The 6507-nt window shown below is 33.1% G+C and overlaps 1 long non-coding RNA gene across 1 annotated transcript; it reads left to right on the top strand.

Moving 5' to 3' along the window:
- Positions 1-1766: 1766 nt before the first annotated feature.
- On the top strand, positions 1767-4674 carry LOC124895930. Its single transcript, XR_007052138.1, has 2 exons — positions 1767-1824; positions 4375-4674. It is a non-coding gene; the product is annotated as an uncharacterized LOC124895930 (long non-coding RNA).
- The last annotated feature ends 1833 nt before the right edge of the window (positions 4675-6507 follow it).

Here is a 6507-nt window from a genome sequence, read left to right as displayed (position 1 = left end):
TGATCTGTTGCACAGACCATTCATTTGTCTCAACAGATGAGTGATATGTTTTGTATTGTGCAACAGATTACTCATCCGTTGCAACAAGTTAGTTATTTGGTGCAACAGATAACCTACCTGGTGCAATATATGTGTGATATGTTGGAATTATATTTTACTGTTTTGTCTGTTAGATTTACTGTTATTCCTTTTTAATAATGCATTCACTACAAAAAAAATAGATCAAATTGTGGGGGTTAATTTTAAGGTTTGCGTGGGTTTTAAACCCCCACAAATCACAATATGAGCCGTCACAAATAATTTGTGGCAATTTTTTTTACCCCTCATAATTAATTTGCGGAGGTTATTTTGCAGCGGTTGAGACCTCCATTACTCTAAATTTAATTCTTTTTATAATAAATTTTTATTTCAAAATTGCGGCGGTTTAAAACCTCCGTAAATTTTTTTTTAAAATAAATAGTGAGACCCATTAGTTTTCAATAACAAATTATAAATTCTAATTTTAGCTCAAATTTAATTGTTTCTTTAAGGATAACCTACAATCCAATATTTATTTAATTCATACATCATTAACACAACATGACTAATGAAACATTATAATTCACAAGCATCTCAAAAATACATTGAACATTAAACTTCGAAATTAAATTTTCAACATTAGCATCTTCAAACTCCAAATTTTCAACATTAAATAGTATCTTCAAATTTCAAAATCAAATTTAAACACAAAACCTTGAATGTTCTAAGATTCACTCCAACTATACAATTATATCATCATAATTGAATATTCAAGACAATTTACAGCGACTGTCATTAGGATCACTATCATCACATGGTCTTCTTGCATCCATGGGCGAAATGGGTCCATTAGCCGCATCACTTGGCTACATAAAAATGCAAAGTATAAAAACCAATCAGATAAACTTTCAGTCCTTATTATATTTATATCTGCGTACAACTAAAAAACATCACGATAAATACAAATAGATCAATCACAAGTTCGTAATTTCAAGTAACTACACTTAATCATTTTCAAGTCACTACACTTAATAATTTTCAAATAACTTATTCACTAGTACACATTTCAAGTTACTACACTCAAACCATTTTCAAATAGTTGATTGACATTTCAAGTCACTATACTTAACCATTTTGAAGTTACTACACTTAACTATTTTCAAGTCACTAGTACACATTTCAAGTCACTACACTTAACCATTTTTAAATAAATAGTAGACATTTCAAGTCACTACACTTAACCATTTTCAAATAACTAATTCACGTTGCAAGTCACTACACTTAACCATTTTCAAATAATTAATTTACATTTCAAGTCACTGTACTTAACCGTTTTCAAGTAACTACTTCACATTTCAAATAACTATACTTAATCATTTTCAAGTCACTACACTTAATCATTCACTTCAAGTCACTATACTTAACCACTTTTAAGTAACTACACTAAATAAAGTTCTTCGAGGATCTTGAGGCATTTAACAACTATTCTTAGGGTTATGAAAGCTTCAAAATGACTGTCAAATATTTGTTGACTCCATTAACGCCAAAGACAATCAACTTATATGGCTTTCTATGGTCTTTCATGGGAAATATTTTTTTTATGATATGATTCATTTTTTTATCCAATAATGGTTTTGATTTATTGGCATTATTTTATAGGCTTGGCGGTTTGAAGTCATTCCTTATTTGAGACAACAAGTGAACTACCAGAAAAAAGTTTCCTGTCCAAGAATCTTGAGATGGTTGTCGGTAAAAACTAATAAAAATGCAAAATTTCTTGATCTCTTCAACCCCCTGAAGGGTGCAGTAAGTATAATTATAATTAAGTTTTTATTTTAATTAATAATTTTTTTGAATGATCAAATCATCAATCTAATATATGTAATGATTTATGTTAGATTATGCATCCATCGCTTATTCCGACCAATCGAGAGTTGACGATGTCATTTTTTCTTATTTTACGGTCTGTGCAAACTTTATCGAACCTTAAGGTCATTGAAAGAATAAAAATGGAATTATTTGGAGTAACAACTATCACAAGAAAAATAATTTTGGAGTGTGGGCTTCTTGTTATAGATGATCTTAGTGGTGATGGAGCTATTGGTGGTAGTAGTGGTGCTGCTGCTGGTGCTAATGATACTCCTCTTACAGTTTCTAAAACAAACTATTATGAGTATAATCATACTGGTTATACAGATTTTGCCTCTCATAGCGAATGTTTTGCATGCAAATGTCAAGACTACAACGCAAAATATGATGTAGTGATTAATGCTATTAATGCATTAACTACTTCTGTAAAGGAATTGACATCTAAGAGGGGTGTCATTCCATCAAAAATAATTTTATATTCATCCACTCCATTTGAGATTAAGGCTAAGAGGAGAAGAAAAGTAATTTCCAAGGCATTATCAAGCATCCAAGAAAGTGAAATTGCAACTCTTCTGTTCGTGTGTTGCACTACTGAGCAATGTACAATGGCCGAAGGAGAGCAGCACAAACTGAAGAAGATGAATATATATCGTTTATTCCAATTAACAAACAGACACATCTATTGAAAATTATCAAACAGATATATACATCTGTTGTAATAGTTTAATAACATGTTGCATCAGATACGGTATCTATTGCAACATATGTCTCATCTATTTTAGCAAGTCAAACAGCTCTATGTACCATTTTTATTTGTACCAACAGATGACATATCTGCTGCAATGGATGGGTCATCTATTGGGATAATCAAATTAAGACTTTCTACCGTTTTAATTTTTTCAAACATTTGAGTTATATATTGCAACAGATGGTTCATCTGTTAGAAATTATCATACAGGTCTTCCTCATGTTATAATTTGTCCCAACAGTTGATCCATCTATTTTAATAGAAATATAATCTATTTAGGATAATTTAAAATAGGAGAAGTACCTGTTTGATTTGCTAAAACAGATAAGTTATCCTTTTCTATTTTTTTGTGTCTCCGTGATTAGCATTGACCAATTCTGGCTTTCCAGGTGGATGTCACTGTAGAATCTACTGTTGAACAACATTGACAATATGCTATTCTTTGCATGAAAATACGGAGAACAGAAAGCGCATAAACCGTACGCAAGCGACATTAAAGATCCACGAAAACCAAAGTCGAATTTCATAGCACCGGATGTAGAACAACTTTTTCATATTGAGTAGATCTTTATAGCTCGAGTCTGTCAAAGTAATAACCTCACCCCTCCTTAAAAATTATTAACATCAAAACTTAAATTGTTGATTTATTTGTTGAGATTTGTACCCATAACAATTTTTTTTACATTTCATTTATTTGTTGATTTATTTCTAGTAATTTCTGAAGGCTTCAATTTATTTTATTTTATCTATGAATTTATTTTATCCTTAGATTTAAACTTATTAGTTAAAATAGAATACTAGACTCAAATATTGCAATGGATAAGGTAGATGTTGCAATAGAGGACATATCAGTTGGAAAATATCAAACAAATTTATACATATGTTGCAATAGGTAGGTAATCTATTGAAAATTATCTAATAGGTCTTTCCACAATTGCAACAGATAGACTTAGATAGAAATATCAACATAATGCAACAAATGACCAACCTACAACAGATAAACTATCTGTCAGAACAGGTAGAATATTTGTTACAGCAGATGGACAATCTATTGCATTATAAAAATTCAACTTTCACTAGACATAAAAAAATTACCACTACATGTAAATGAAGTGACTTGAAATAAAAAAGGTGAAACCTATCGACAGTGTTCATTTTAAACACCTAAAGTAAAGAGGTATCAAGTAGACAGTGTTAATTTTAAACACCTAGATAGTGTTCATTTTATACACCTAAAATAAAATAGACACCAAGAGTGTCAGTTTGGCACTTTTTGCCCTGTTGGCAGCTCGCGTGTAATTCATGCAGCCAAGGCTCGTTGAACCCCTATTTTTGCTGACTTGGTGTCTAATTTGGCCCTCAACGGTTATTTTCCCTCCATTGTCCTATATATTCATCTTCTTCCTAAAATTTAACCTTAAATACCCAAATCTTCTTCTTCATCATCTTTTTTTCTCTATCCAAATTCTACAAATTATTTGTATTTGTTTTTTTCATATTTTTTTTATTTTTTCCAACTAAGCTTAATAATGTCGAGCTCATCTTCCACTTTTTTTGTGATAAAAATTTTTGATATTATAAGTGTGGTCATGAAACTCTATTGAAAACTTTTTGGACTCAACAAAATCCAGGTCATAGGTTTTTTACTTGTAAAATTTAAAGGTAATATTTTTTTATTTAATTAGTTGATTAATTATTGACTTATAATTATTTTGAAATTGTGGTCTTATTTTTTGTAGAAGTTGGGTGGATGTGATTACTTTGATTGGTATGAAGAACGACCCCCTTCACAAGCAAATCATGTAATATGGGGTTTGTTAAAGAAAGTTAAGGCTTTTGAAGAGAAATAAAATCGAGCAAGAAGATACTACATTGTTGGCGTTATTGCTACTAGATTGGTGTTGTTGGACACATGGATATTCAAGACTAATTACTGAAATTTTCATGCTGGTGTATTTGTATTTGTTACTGCTTTGGTGTTGTTGAGCACATGGATACTCAAGCGTAAATGTTGGAAAAATATCAAATAGATTTAGACATATGTTGCAACATGTAGGTCATCTGTTGGAAATGATCAAACAGGTCTTCCCAATATTGCAACAGATAAGACTTAGATAGAAACATCGGCATAATGCAGTAGATGACCAACCTATTGCAACACTAAACTATTTGTCAGAATAGATAGAATATATTTTATAACAGATGGACATTCTATTGCATTGGCACTACATGTATGTAAATTATGTAAAGTGAAGTGACTTGAAGTAACAAAATTATTATTTCACAAGCTCTTCTTTATACACAGGCTACAAGAGTCTAATTAGTACCCCATAAGTCCAGACCTCTTGCATGTTTTCCAGAGAGTTGTAACATAAAAAGGTCATTGGTTTGGCCATTTTTTGTGCCGGTCAGCAAACGTACGATGTGTGCAAGAGCGTGCGACCCGTACGCGGCAGTGGTTTTATTTTTTGAAAGGTCCATGTCCTTGTTTCAACCTTTAAAATCCCATGGTTGCTTCGTCAACACTTTCATTGGCAAATGATCCATCAGTTTACTCTGCCTCAACAAGATGGGGAACAAATCCAACAGTGGCTGCTTGTGGGTAAAAAAATTAGCCTCAACCAAGGGAGGGAAGTTACAGTCATAAGCCTTGATCTTTCCCTCCTCGAGTAGTATCTCAACAGCCTGATAATGTATGTCATCCACGTTCATGACTCTAAGAATCCTCTTTGCCTCGGTTCAGCTCTTGTCGTGTGGATTTGACCTCTCTCCTCTAACATATTTTATCATTTCTTCATCCCATTGGAACTCAAAAAGTAACGAATCAAATCCCGCGCCACCGAGAGTTGGCTCTAGCTTACTAAGATCATCGTACCTATCTTTGATATTCTTGTAAAAGTCAAAGTCTATTATCCTATCAGCAGCAGCATAAGCTTCTGGGTACGCTAATTGGCTGCCCTTCATGAGGCAGAGAATATCTTCAACATACTGAGATATAAAAAGTCAATTTTTAAATAGGTTAGTAATTATAAAAAAGGAAAACATAGTGGAAAAATACAACGGATGGTCCATCTGTTGCACATGGTTCTCTGATTCTGTTTATAAATTACCCATCTAACGCAACTTATGCAAGAGATGGGTAATATGTTGCAACAGAACCTCCACAAGTTGCACCAGAATATACATATGTTGTAACAAATGACACATCTATCACATAGCTTATTCTTCATGGAGTAGATTAGAAGGTTAGGTTAGGAAAAGTAAACTTACCCTATCCACGTACAGCGTACGCATATCTGTCATACTTCTAAAGTCTTAGGCGGAAAGGGTATGGATGGGGTAATCTTGTGCGCTTTGCTTGGCATTCTTGGACCGTCGCAAATCCCTCTTCTTTAAACAACTTTTGAAGAGGAAAGAGTTGCAATTTTTTTGGATTTTTGATTAGAGAGTACTTGGCTAATTGTTCTTTTCTTCCTCCTAACCGCCACTGTAGGTGGTTATGGCTTCTTCGCCTTCTTGGATGGTATGATACCCCTCTTGGATTTCAATTCCTCGATAGATTTAAAAATAGACTCTACTTTTTCAAAGAGTTTATCCTTACTGTCCTTGCACTCTTCGCATTTGCAACGAGAACATGAGGGTGAAGAGGGGTGAAAGGGACCTGTGAAAGGGGTATTTTCAAACATATTTATTTTTTCTTCAGCATCAATATGCTCAACATCACGACTGGCAGCACATCAGAATGCCTGCCACCAACATCAACAACTCCACCAACAACACCCCAGAAGAAGAACCCGGATTTGTTGCAGTAGGTTGGTCATAAATATCCTCAACACTAGGCTGACCTTTCCTAACTACTCTTCTTATGGCTG

Source organism: Capsicum annuum, chromosome 2 (genome assembly GCF_002878395.1).
Source record: "Capsicum annuum cultivar UCD-10X-F1 chromosome 2, UCD10Xv1.1, whole genome shotgun sequence".
Taxonomy (NCBI): Eukaryota; Viridiplantae; Streptophyta; class Magnoliopsida; order Solanales; family Solanaceae; genus Capsicum; species Capsicum annuum.
Note: the sequence above shows the minus strand (reverse complement) of the source record. Positions and strands in the feature narration are given on the sequence as shown.